Source organism: Eschrichtius robustus, chromosome 1 (assembly GCF_028021215.1).
Source record: "Eschrichtius robustus isolate mEscRob2 chromosome 1, mEscRob2.pri, whole genome shotgun sequence".
Taxonomy (NCBI): domain Eukaryota; kingdom Metazoa; phylum Chordata; class Mammalia; order Artiodactyla; family Eschrichtiidae; genus Eschrichtius; species Eschrichtius robustus.
Window position 1 is genome coordinate 148,908,074 of NC_090824.1, and position 13,380 is coordinate 148,921,453.

At 42.6% G+C, this 13,380-nt stretch overlaps 1 pseudogene; it reads right to left on the reverse strand.

The window, feature by feature from the left end:
• Window positions 1-6,663: 6,663 nt before the first annotated feature.
• LOC137764042 (polyadenylate-binding protein 2 pseudogene) lies at window positions 6,664-7,646 on the reverse strand (annotated as a pseudogene).
• Between the last annotated feature and the right edge of the window lie 5,734 nt (window positions 7,647-13,380).

A 13,380-nucleotide genomic window follows, 5' to 3' on the forward strand; every position in this document is an offset into this window, starting at 1 on the left:
ATTTTATTTTCTTTGGATATATACCCAGAAGTGGGATTGCTAGATCATATGGTAGTTCTCTTTTAAATTCTTTTTTGAGGAAACTCCATACTGTTTTCCATAATAGCTGTACCAATTTACATTCCCACCAACAGTATATAAGTTTCTTTTACCCACATTCACACGAACACTTATTATCTCTTGATTTTTTATAATAAATCCATTCTAAGAGGTGTGAGGTGATATCTCATTGTGGTTTTGATTTGCATTTCCTTGTGATTAGTGATGTTGAGCATCTTTTCATATACCTAATGGCTATTGTCTGTAGTGGTAGTAGTGTTGTTTATTTTTGCTTTCGTTGCCTGTGCTTTTGGTATCAAATCCAAAAATTCATCGCCAAGACCATTGCCAAAGAGTTTTCCCCTATGTTTTCTTCTAGGAGTTTTATAATTTCAGGGCTAACATTTAAGTCCTAAATCCACTTTGAGTTGATTTTTGTGTCCAGTGCAAAACAAGGGGCCAATTTTATTCTTTTGCATATGGATATTCAGTTTTTCCAAGATCATTTATTGAAGAGACAATCCTTGCCCATTGTATATTCTTGGTGATTTTGTCAAAGATTAGTTGATCATCATATATGAGTGGGTTTATTTCTGGGCTCTCAATTCTGTCCCACAAGTCTGTCTGGTTTTGTTTTGTTTTTTTTCTGGAATCATACTGTTTTGATTTCTATATTTTTTTTAATATAGTTTGATATCAGGAAGTGTAATGCCTCCAGCTTTGTTCTTCTTGCTTGAGATTTCTTTAACTATTTGGGATCTTGTGGTTCCATACAAAATTAGGACTTTTTTTTCTCTTTCTGTGGAAAATACCACTGGAATTTTGATAGGGGTTGCATTGAATCTGTAGATTGCTATGAATATTTTAACAATATTAATTATTCCAATCCAGGAACATTGGATATCTTTCTATTTATTCCTCTCTTTTTCAGTTTCTTTAATCAATGTTCTATAGTTTTCAGCGTACAGATCTTTCATCTCTTTGGTTAAATTTATTTTTAAGTATTTTACTCTTTTAAATGCTATTGAATATGGAAATATTTTCTTAATTTCATTTTTAGATAGTTTGTTTTTGGTGTATAGAAACACAACTAACATTTGTATGTTGATTTTGTATCCTGAAACTTAAATGAACTTGTTTATTAGTTTTAGCAGTTTGTGTGTGTGTGTGTAATCTTTAGGGTTTTCTATATATATAATCATGTTGGTTGCAAACAGAGGCCATCTTACTTCTTCCTTTCCTATTTGGATGCCTCTAATTTCTTTTTCTTGCCTAATTGCTCTGGCTAGGACTTCCAGTACTATGTTGAATAGTAGTGGTGATAGTAAGATACTTGTCTTGTTGAGTATGATGTTAGCTGTGGGCTTGTCATATATAACTTTTATTATGTTGAGAGCTTTGTTTTTTTAATCATGAAAGGTTGTTGAATTTTGTCACATGATTTTCCTGCATCTATTGAGATTACTATATGATATTTATCCTTCATTCTGTTAATGTGGTATATCACATTGATTTGCATATGTTGGACCATCCTTGCATCCCAGGGATAAATCCCATTTGATCATGGTATATGATCTTTTGAATTCGGTTGAATTTGGTTTGCCAGTATTTTGTTGAGGATTTTTACATCTATGTTCAGAGATATTGGCCTATAATTTTCTTTTCTTGCAGTGTCCTTGTCTGCCTTCAGTATCAGGGTAATACTGACCTTGTAAAATGAGTCTGGAAGAGTTCTCTCCTTTTCAATTTTTGGGAAAAGTTTGAGAAGGATCAGTATTAATTCATTAAATCTTTGGGAGAACTCACCAGTGAAGCCACCTGGTCCTGGACTTTTCTTTGTTGGGAGATTTTTGAGTACTGATTCAATCTCCTTACTTGTTATTGTATGTTCAGATTTTCTATTTCTTCATGATTTAGTCTTGGTAGATTGCATGTCTGTAGGAATTTACCCATTTCTTCTAGGTTACCCAATTTGTTGGGGGTATAATTGTTCATACTAGTCTCTCATGATCCTTTGTATTTCAGTGGTATCAGTTGTAATGTCTCCTCATTCATTTCTGATTTATTTGAGTCTTCTCTTTTTTTCCTTAGTATAGCTAAATGTTTGTCAATATTGTTTATTTTTTCAAAAAGCAAGCTCACTTTTGTTGATTTTTCTATTGTTTTTCTAGTCCATTGTTTACTTCTGCTCTGACCTTTGTTATTTTGTTCTTTATGCTAACTTTGGTCTTATTATATTCTTTTTATTCTAGTTCCTTGAGGTGTAAAGTTAGATTATTTGAGATATTTCTTTTTCTTAATGTAGGTGTTTATCACTATAAACTTCCCCCTTAGAGCTGTGTTGCATCCCATAAGTTTTGATATGTTGTGTTTCCATTTTTTGTTTGTTTCAAGATATTTTTTTATTTCTCTTTTGATTTCTTCTTTGACCAGTGGTTGCTCAGGCATGTGTTGTTGAATTTTCACATATCTGTGAATTTTCTAGGTTTCCTTATCTTATTGATGTCTAGTTTCTTACTATTGTGGTTATAAAAAATACTTACTATAATTTCGATCTTTTAAATTTGTTATGACTTGTTTTGTGACCTGACATATGATCTACCCTGGAGAATGTTTCATGTGCACTTAAGAATGTGTACTCTGCTGCTGTTGGATGGAACGTTTTGTATTTGTCTGTTAGGTAGATTTGATCTAAAGTGTAGTTCAAGTCTGATGTTTCTTTAATGATTTTCTGTCTGGGTGTTTTACCCATTGTTGCAATGGGGTATTGGAGTCCCCTACTATTATTGTATTGCTGTCTACTTCTCCTTTCAGATCTGTTAATATTTGCTTTATATATTTTGGTGCTCTGATATTGGGTTCATATATATTTCCACTTGTTATATCCTCTTAATGAATTCACCCCTTTGTCACTGTATAATGACCTTCTTTGTCTTTTGTTACAGTCTTCTTTGTCTTAAAGTCTGTTTTGTCTGCTATAAGTAAGTATAGCTACCCCTGCTCTTTTTTGGTTTCTATTGCCTAGAATACTTTTTTCCATCCCTTCACTTTCAGCATATGCGTGTCTTTAAAGCTGAAGTGAGTCTCTTGTAAGAGCATATAGTTGGGTCTTATTTTTTATTTATTCAGCCACTCATTGTTTTTTTTTGATTGGAGAATTATATATATATATATATATATATATTATATATATAACATATATATAAACATACGTTTAAAGTATAGTTGATGTACAATATTATATAAGTTACAGGTGTACAATATAGTGATTCACAATTTTAAAGGTTATACTCCATTTATAGTTCTTATAAAATATTATATTTATATTTAAAGTAATTATTGATAGGTGAGGACTAACTATTGCCATCTTTTTCATTATTTTCTAGCTTTTTTGTCGTTCCTTCATTCTTTTCTTCCTCTCTTACTGTCTTCCTTTGTGATTTGGTGATTTTTTTTTTTTTTTTGCAGTGTTATGCTTGGATTTCTTTCTCTTTAACCTTTGTATTATCTACTACAGGTTTATTCTTTGTAGTTACCAGGAGGCTTACAGAAAACATCTTATAACAACCTATCTTAAGCTGATAAGAACACATGTAAAAACTCTACCTACAGTGGGCCATGATGCAGACCATGGGCTCCCATCTGGGTCTCCTTTTTGCAGTCCCCAGGGTGGGGAAGGGAAGTCCTAGAGGTGCATGGCCCATTGGACGGTGTCAGGCCATCCCCGGCCTCCCAAACTGCAGCTCTGTGTCACCCCTTGAAGGTTTGCCTTTGCAGAATCACACAGGTGTGCCCAGCAAGGCACCTGTGCTGATATTTCTTCCCACTACTCACTTCTTCTGGGTCCTTTGTGGGTGCAGGGAAGGTGGGGGGGGGGTCTATCCTGGAGTGGGGTGGCTTGAAAATGATGTTGTCATCCTCTGTATCTTTCTGGCCCCTAGGTCAGAGAAATGGGGGATTTCCAGCATTTTAAGACAGCAAACCCAAAGCATCTCCATGGCCATCCCTCTGCCTTCAGTTAACTCTGGGATTGTGAGCATTTCCTGGGTGCGAGTCTGGGAGCCAGCTATGCGCATGCTGTTGGGTTCACATGTTACTGTCTGTACATTGTTGATGCCCAATTTATCTGGCTCATGAATCTATTAAACATGAAAAAATAACCCATCTCTAAATATTAATACACTTCTTTTATATCTAACACATAACACCTGAGTATTGACAATTTTCCCCAATTAAACATTATTTAAAATTTTATTGAATCCCACTTATAAACAATTAAAATTGAAGTCTAAAATACAGACCACCTTCAGTGCTTTGAACATGCTAAGAAACAGTCGAGTGCTGTACTCACTATAAAACTGTGACCCAAATGCTACCTACTGCCTTAGATTCACATTTTTCTTCCTTGTTCTGCACTAACCGTCTTCTTATTCATATTCATAGTTCTTCCTATGGTTTCTGAGCCTTTCTAGGGTTGCAAAGTATGAGTTCTGCACTCTAATATGGGAGAAGGGGGTTTCCCTACACCACCAAGTAATTCTCTGACACTAGCTGGAGGTCTTACAATTCAACTCAAATCTGACACTATCTACCCAGAGATAGCATCAGATTCCTACAAGACTGCCATCCACTTGCCCCTGACACACATTTCAGATGCCAATTGCAAGTCCAGGTCATCACCTGCGCTTTTAACCGACTGGATGTAGATTGGAGGTTCCAATGAGCCCCACCTTGGGTTCGACTGATTTGCTAGAGTGGCTCACAAAACTCAGAGAAGCATATTACTTACTAGGTTATCAGTTTATTATAAAAGTATGTAACTCAAGAACAGCCAGGTAGAAGAAATGTATAGGGCAAGGTACAGGGAAAGAGTGTGGAGCTTCCATGCCCTCTCTGGGTGCACCACCCTCCCCAAACCTCCATATGTTCACCAACTCAGAAGCTCTTCAACTCTGTCCTTTTGGGTTTTTATGGAGACTTCATTACAAAGGTATGATCGATTAAATCATTGGCCATTCCTGATTGATTCAAACTGTAGCCCGTCTCCCCTCCCTGGAGGTCAGGAGGTGGGACTGAAAATTCCAACTCTCTAATCACATGGATCACATGGTTGGTTCTCCTGGCAACCAGCCCTTACCCTTAGGTGCATCTAAAAGTCACTCATTAACATAAAAAAAGACACCTTTATCCCTCTTATCACATAGGAAATTCCAAGCGTTTTAGGAACTCTGTGCCAGAAACTGAGACAAAGATTAAATACATATTTCTTATTATAAATCACATCACAGGATGTTATTTCCAGACCCCAGTGAGAAAAGATCTCAGATGCTGATGATGCAGGACCTGGGCTGTGGATAATTCCCTTGGGCAGGGCTTCTGGCAGCTCCTCCCAAGGTGACTGCACAAGCTGCGTGAAGCCTTTGCTCACTGAAATCTGTAGGACGTTTCAAGCTCAAGCTTTTCATGAAGCTTTGTGTTTTTTGTAGCCCACTTCCCAAAGCGAGGCATTCTTTAACTGCCATTTGTCCCACCCACAGGCTATGTTGACCTGTTCTGCTAGCATCATGAGAAACACATCTTGTTCACATCTTCCAGAAAGGACAACTTGAGGTTCCTTTCCAGGCAGAAGGGCGAGTGTGCAGGCCCCTCTCCTCTTGGATCTGCCCACCACTCACGGCAGACCCTGTTTCTAGCTGGTCATCAAGGGCAATAGTCATCTCCTTTCAAGATGACTTTTCCTGAGTTTGTGTTTTCCTCTTACACAGATTTAAAAAATGTTTTTTATTATTATTATTATTTTTATTTTCAAAAACAACTTTATTCATGACACATATTAAAAAAAAACCTCCCACCCCCTGGAAATGAGCTAAAAAAATAAACAAAATCCACCTCCCACCTCCCTGTCCCCACTTCCTCCCATTCCCTCCAAATAGAAGGGAAAAAAAGGCAAAGGCAAAGGAAAACAAAACAAAAAACTGAAAAACAAAAAACACCCCAAAACCCCCCAAAACAAGGTAGTGCATTTCCCCAGGGGAAAGGGGAATTTACAATGGAGCCGCTGGGAGTGGATCGGAGATCTTCCAGCTACAGAAATCTGCAAAGAAAGACACTCAAAACAGAAAAAGAAACACAAAAGGAAACAAAATAGATCACCAGGCAATCTGGAGGGGCAGGGAGCCAGAAAAGAGGGGTGGGGTGGGTGGTAGACCTGGCAGGACAAGAACAGGCAGGAGGGGACTGTGAAAGCTAGGGAGAAGATGGAGGGAAGGTAACAGAACAGTTTGGTGTCCTTGCAGAGCCCTGGGTAAAAAACTCTTCCTACCACCCATGCCCACCTACCCTTGAGCAGCCCACAAGGGGGCAAAGGGGGACAGGGAGACAGGGGGAGCAGCTTGCGTGGTTGAGATGTGTCCATGGCGAATTCCCAGAGTGAATGAGCAGCCTCCTGCCCCACTCCCTGGGCCTTCCCTTACTCCCCAAAGCAGGTCCCTCCTCAGCAGTTAGTTATGGGATTCTCCCCCCTTCCACAGTATATCTCTTTTTAAAAAAAAATATGGAAAGAACATCAAGGTCATCTTCTGTTTTTTCTTTTTTTTTTTTTTTAATTCTTTTTTTTATCCTTCTTTCCTCTTTTTTTCCTCTCTCTCCTCCTAATACACACTTTTTTTAGTAAGGGGAATACCATGATGTCGCTCTAGCCCGGCCCCTGTAGACACGACCCCAGGGCCTGCTGTTAAAACCACTGTAGAATCGAGAGCGGGAACTGTTGTAGTTGGTGGTCTGGGCACGATATCGGGCTCGCAGGAAACCTCTGGTCTGTTGTGCTGATGCCTGGTCTGTTGGTTCGTTTTGGGATCACCTTGATTTGTCTTCCTCTAAATAGGGACTCATCTAAGGCCAAGGAAGTCCTCACTGACTCTTTGTCTGAGAACTCTATACATGCAAACCCTTTGGGATGGCCACTAAATTTGTCACATAGTATAGTAGCACGGTTGACTGAACCACAGCCATTAAAGTGTGCTTCCAGCTCTTCTGCTGTTGCACCAGAGTCCACATTGCCAACATAGATGGAACAGGCATCAGCCTCCATCTTCTCCTCAATGGACATGATCACTGGGCCAGCATTGCCTGGAGGTGGACTCATATTCATCTGCTTCTCTACATCGTTCTGTAGCTCCTTTAGCTTCTCAGCTTCTTCCTCCCTCTCCCTGACTCGAGCTTTGATCGCTTCCAGCTCCGGGTCCTCAATGGCGCCGTCCCCCGGGTCACCCTCGACCAGCCCCGGCTCCTCCTCCTCCTGGCTGCCGGGGGCTCCCGAGTCAAGCCCAGGGCCCGGAGCTCCCGGGGGTTGGGGGGGGCGGTGCACGGGGCCGGGGCGGCTTCTCTTCGGGCTCGGGCTCCGGCTCGGGCTCCAGCAGCAGCTCCTCAAGCTCCAGTTCCTCAGACTCCAAGCCGTTCCCGTAGTCCCCTGCGCCCCCCGGGGCCCCCTCCCCGGCCTCCACACCGGCCCCGGGCACAAGATGGTGCCGCCGCCCCGGCCCGGAGCCCCGACCGCCCGCAGACCCCGCTGCTGCTGCCGCCGCCGCCGCCACCGCCGCCGCCGTCATCGCCGCTCAAAAAAATGTTTTATAAGCTAATATTCTACACTTACTAGAAGGAGCCAATACCGGTTTATATAATACTTGTCTTTAAAAGTGATCACAAATTATACATATCTTTTAAATTACAGCTACAATTTACATGCTGTAAATAACTTCTCTTTTTTTGGTATTGTAACAGGGAAGAGCTAAGTTGGACTCCATGTTGGATCTGTTTCTTTGACTTGAACCTTTGCTTTTCGTTGCTTTTGTTATTATAATCATACATAATAGCGTGCCTCAGGGAACCCTGCTGCCTCTGCCAGAATGTTAAACTAAAGTGCCTCTGTTCAGCTCACAGGGAGACAATCTGACCCTGCCCACCTGTGAATGGCTGCAAGAAAGAAGAAATTAACACATCCCCTCACTGAGGCTGGTCCTTCCAGGAGATGTTTTGCAAGACTGATGGCCCTTTTTACTTTACTTCCCCACTGCCTCTCCCTCTCTGATTCTATAAAAGAAACTGGCATCCAGACCCTGATAAGATGGTTTTTGGGGACCCTAGCCTGCCATCTACTCAGTCTATCGGCTTTCTGAATAAAGTCGTTTTCTTTGCCTCAACACCTCGTCTCTGATTTACTACTGGCCTGCCTTGCGGCGAGCAGAGCAAGCTTGGACTCGGTAACAAATTTGGCTTAGCCAGCCAGGAGCCTTGTGGCTCATGGCTAGCTGGCTCCAGTCAAGGAATATTGGGGCAAGACCCTAGCAGTTGCCAGGTCCATTTGTCTTGAGGATCTTCCCTTCAAAGTTCCCTGAAGCGACACCAGCTACCCCAGCGCTTGGCAGTTGAAGCAAGGAACCAACAAACTTCTAGGAGTCGACGGACTCCATTTGATTTTGGACGGTAAGTCGCTCTGGCGTGCACACTGGAAACATATTCCCCCCTCAATTTGGGCTTTTCCTTTACAGGACAAGCCAATTTGGTTGGGGTACCCTGTTGGAGAGGGGAATTGTTGGACTCTACCTGATTTTGGGAACTGGTTCATTGGAAACTAGTTCGTTGGTTTTGGTCTTGGTTTTCTTTTGGTTTTGTGTGCATTGATGTTAGAATTTGTTTGTGCCTTTTGTGTTGGAATTTGTCTGCGTCTTTCGTGTTTTGGTGTTATCAAACTTATAAAAAAGGGAAATACTCCATCTATCCTGAAGGATAGCCCTTTGGGGCATATATTAGATAAATGGGCAAAACATAGCTATGAGCCTATGACTAAGAAAGACATGATATACTATTGTAATAGGGTGTGGACCCAATATATGTTAGGATCAGAAGAATGATGGGCCCCTGAATGGCTCACTCAATTATCATACAATCTGGCAGTTAGAAGTGTTTTGCAAAAGAGCAGGGAAAAGAGGTGAGATTCCATATGTAGAAGCATTTATGCTATTGCATCAGGAGGAAGGAGTCAGAGGACTGCCACCTTATGGTACAATGGTCTGAAAGGAAACCCAAGGGAGAACCTGTTCTACAAGGGGAAGGGGGAGAAAATGAGAGTGGGGACATATTATTCCAGACCTTAAACACCCCCTCTGGCCCATCCAGCTCCCCCACTGGCCGAGCAGGCTGCATGCCCTGGCAGTTGCTCCAACTGCCCCACCCCATGCCGCCAACATATTCACCCCTTTCACTACCTCTTGTTTCCCCCACTCATGGGGAGCGAATAGAAGTTTCTATGGTAACCCCGGTGGCAGAGGGACCTGGTTTAGTATCACCATCTAAGGCCCGACAGGGCACCCAATTTGGACTGAGAGCAACTTCTGCAGCAGGGCAATTTCCCTTGTGCTGATATCCTGTAGGAGTCCGTAATGCAAATGGCCAGCCAGCTGGGCTCCTATGGATGCAGAATCCATTCTCGACTTAGGATTTGCTTAACTGGAAAAACCATAACCCTGCTTACTGAGAGGACCCACTCCATATGACTGAAATTTTCACCTCGATATTTGCCACTCACCATCCCACTTGGGCGGACATTCACACTCTTATGAATATAATGATTACTGAGGATGAAAGGAGGATAGAAGAGAGGAAGTGCACCAGCTCCATTTAATGGCTCCAAATGGAACTCCAGAAGCAAATTTGGCAGTCCCTATTGCTGAGCCTAACTGGGATCCTAATAATGGGGGCATGCCACTTCTAGAACACTACAGGGGATGTGTCTTAGTGGGTCTTCAAAAGGGGGTACCTAGACAAAAGAGCTTAAACAATCTCTTATTCAGGAGATAAAACAAAAGCCAAATGAGGTTCTATCAGAGTTCCTGGAAAGGATTTATCAAGCTTATAAGCGCTACATGGATGCAGACCCTGAGACCCCTGAGAATGTAAGGATAGTATGACTTTCACTGGGCAAAGCACCCCAGATATAAGGAAAAAATTACAGAAGTTAGATGGTGTATTTGGAATGAACCCTTCTCAATTAGTAGATGTTGCTTTTAAAGTATTCAACAACAGGGAACAATGACAAAAGCAAGAAGATGCAAAACGGAATGCACCTTTTCTGGCAGCAGCATTGAATTCCCAGAAGGTGAGTAACCTAAAGGAAAGTAAGCCACCATTGGGGAAGGAGCAATGTGCTTACTGCAAGGAGGAAGGGCATTGGAAAAGAGAATGCCCTAGACAAAAGAATAATAGAAGGAAGACAGGAGCCTCTCATATGGTAGAAAGAGAGGAGCAATCTGATAATGAATGAAGAGGCCCAGGGACTCCCTTGGACCTGAGGCGTCTGATTCTAATTTCCCCACAAGACCCCTGGGTAACATTGACAGTGGGGAACAAGTTGATTGACTTTCTAATAGATATGGGTGCCACATATTCTGTGGTAAACACCAAGGTGGCACAGAAAACATCTCAGTCTATCTTGGTCATGGGAGTTTCTGGAGAAGTAGAGAACCGTTTGTTTCTGTAAGCTCTAGAATGCCAACTAGGGGACATAGCTTCTTATATATGCCAGAGTGTCCAATCCCCCTTCTGGGACAAGATCTCCTTTGTAAATTAAACACTCAAGTAACCTTTTCGCCATAACAGCTTGACATCAGGGTCCCACCGGAGTACACTTTAAGCCTACAAATGGTACTCATGGAAACCCCAGAGAAGGAGACAGAGCTTTTTCCCACAGAGGTCTACGAAAAGGTAAGGCTGGAAGTGTGGGCTGATGGCACTCCGGGGAAGGCCAAAAACACAAGACCAATACAAATCCCGTTAAAAAGGGATGCTGGGACACCTAATCTAAAACAATATCCTCTGAAACAAAAGGCTCAAAAGGGAATTCAGCCAATCCTGGAGAAGTTTTTGAAAATAGGACTGATTAGACCTTGCAGGTCCCCATATACCACCCTTATCTTCCCGGTCAAAAAGCCAAACTCAGCAGAGTATCGCTTTGTCCAAGATTTGAGGGCTATTAATGAAGTAGTCCAAGACTTACATCCTGTGCTGCCAAATCCATACACTCTGCTCACAACTATTCTGGGAGAATATGGCTGGTTCTCAGTCCTGGACTTGAAAGATGCTTTTTTCTGCATTCTTATTGTAGAAGAATCACAGCAGCTATTTGCTGTTGAATGGCAAGACCCAGAAACGCAGGTAGTCCAACAGTATTGTTGGACAGTCCTGCCTCAAGGAGTTAAGAATTCCTCTACCTTGTTTGGGGAGACGTTGTCTAGAGACCTTAGAGACTTAATATTGGACGAAGGACTCTTGCTCCAATATGTGGATGACTTGCACATAGTGAGCCCTACATATGATAAATGTCTACAAAATACTATCAGAACCCTGAACTATTTGGCTAACTGTGGATATAAGGTCTCCCAGAAAAAGGCCCAGATATGCAAACAGCAAGTCACGTATCTGGGCTTTGTCCTCTCTCAAGGACAGCAGGATCTTTTGCCTGACAGAAAGCAGGAAATTGCAGGCTTAGGAGCACCCAAGACCCACAGACAACTGAGAGGCTTTCTGGGAATGGCAGGGTTCTGTCGGATTTGGATCCCAAGCAATGGGCTCATAGTAAAGCCTCTCTATGAGGCACTGAAGAGACATGATCTTGAGCCCCTTACTTGGACTAAAGAGTGCCAAACAGCCTTTGAAACGATAAAAACGATGTTAGTCTCAGCCCTGGCTTTGGGACAACCAGACTTAAAGAAACTTTTCAAACTGTATGTACATGAGAGACAAGGCATAAGCTTTGGGGTGTTAATTCAAACTCTGAGGAATATCCTCCGACCTGTTGCTTACTTCTCAAAACATCTAGAACAGACTGTTAAGGGGTGGCCTCCTGGCCTTCAAGCTGTAGCAGCTACTTGTGACAGAATTCAGGAAGCTGAGAAGCTTACCCTAGAGCAACCCACCACTGTGTATGTTCCTCACCATGTCCTTTCTTTGCTGGAACAGAAAGGGGCCTATTGGCTGACTTTTGGGAGAATGGGAAAGTACCAAGCCATTCTCCTGGACAATCCCAACATAAGACTTCAAGTCACTTCAGCCCTAAATCCAGCCACATTGCTCCGGATTGATGCTGCACAATCCCCAGAGCATGACTGCCTACACGTCACTGAGCTAGTGTACTCTAGCAGACCAGACTTAATGGACCTACCCTTGGCTGAGCCAGATATGGAATTGTTCACCGATGGAAGCAGCTTCATGGACAAAGGTAGGCGACCTGACGGGTATATAACCACGTGCTGGGTGGTAACACTTAAAAGCATTGTTGAAGCAAAAGCCCTGCCCCCGGGGAGCTTAGCTCAGAAGGCAGAAATCATTGCTCTGACAAGAGCCCTGCTCCTCGCTAAAGGGAAGCGAGTAAATATATACAGACTCCCGCTACGCATTTTCTGTGGTGCATGCTCAGGGGGCGATCTGGAAAGGAAGGAGGCTTCTCACTTCAAACAATAAAGGCACAAAACATGCTTCTGAAATCCTGTCACTATTAGAAGCAGTCCATAATCCCTCACAAGTGGCTGTAATGCACTGCCCAGGCCACCAGAAGGGTGAGACTCACATAATAAAGGGCAACTGGTTAGCTGACCAAGCTGCAAAGAAAGCAGCAAAGGAAGGCAATTATCAAGCCATGATAGGGTCACTTCTTCCGCAGATTGACTTGTCAAAATATCAGCCAGCGTATGCAGAAAAGGACAAGGAGAGGGCCAAAGAGTGGGTTTTCACTCTTGGCCGTAACTCACCTGGCTGGAAATGTAATGCACCAGGAACTGTTTTGATTCCTGAGGCCCTCTTGGACACTGTGCTGAAGCACATTCATGACAGTACCCATTATGGGAGAGATGCCACCTGCAATGGATTCAAAATTATATAATGGGAACTCACCTACAAAAGACCATCCAGCGAGTCACTCGGAATTGTATGATTTGTGCTAAAAGTAACCCCAAAACTGTTGTCAGACCTCCCCAGATGGGGACCCAGCACAGAGGGACCTGCCTCACAGAGGACTGGCAAATAGACTTTACTCAAATACCTCAAATTCCGGGAAACTTCAGATACCTGTTGGTGTGTGTGAACACTTTTTCAGGATGGGTGGAAGCATATCCCACCCGGACAGAAAAAGCCTCCCAAGTGGTTAAAGTCCTCCTAAAGGAAATTATTCCCCAGTTTGGACTACCTAACACCCTCCAGAGTGATAATGGGCCTGCTTTTGTCTGTAGCATAACCCAATAAGTGGCTAAAGCACTGCAAATTAATTGGAAGTTACATTCATCCTGGAGACCA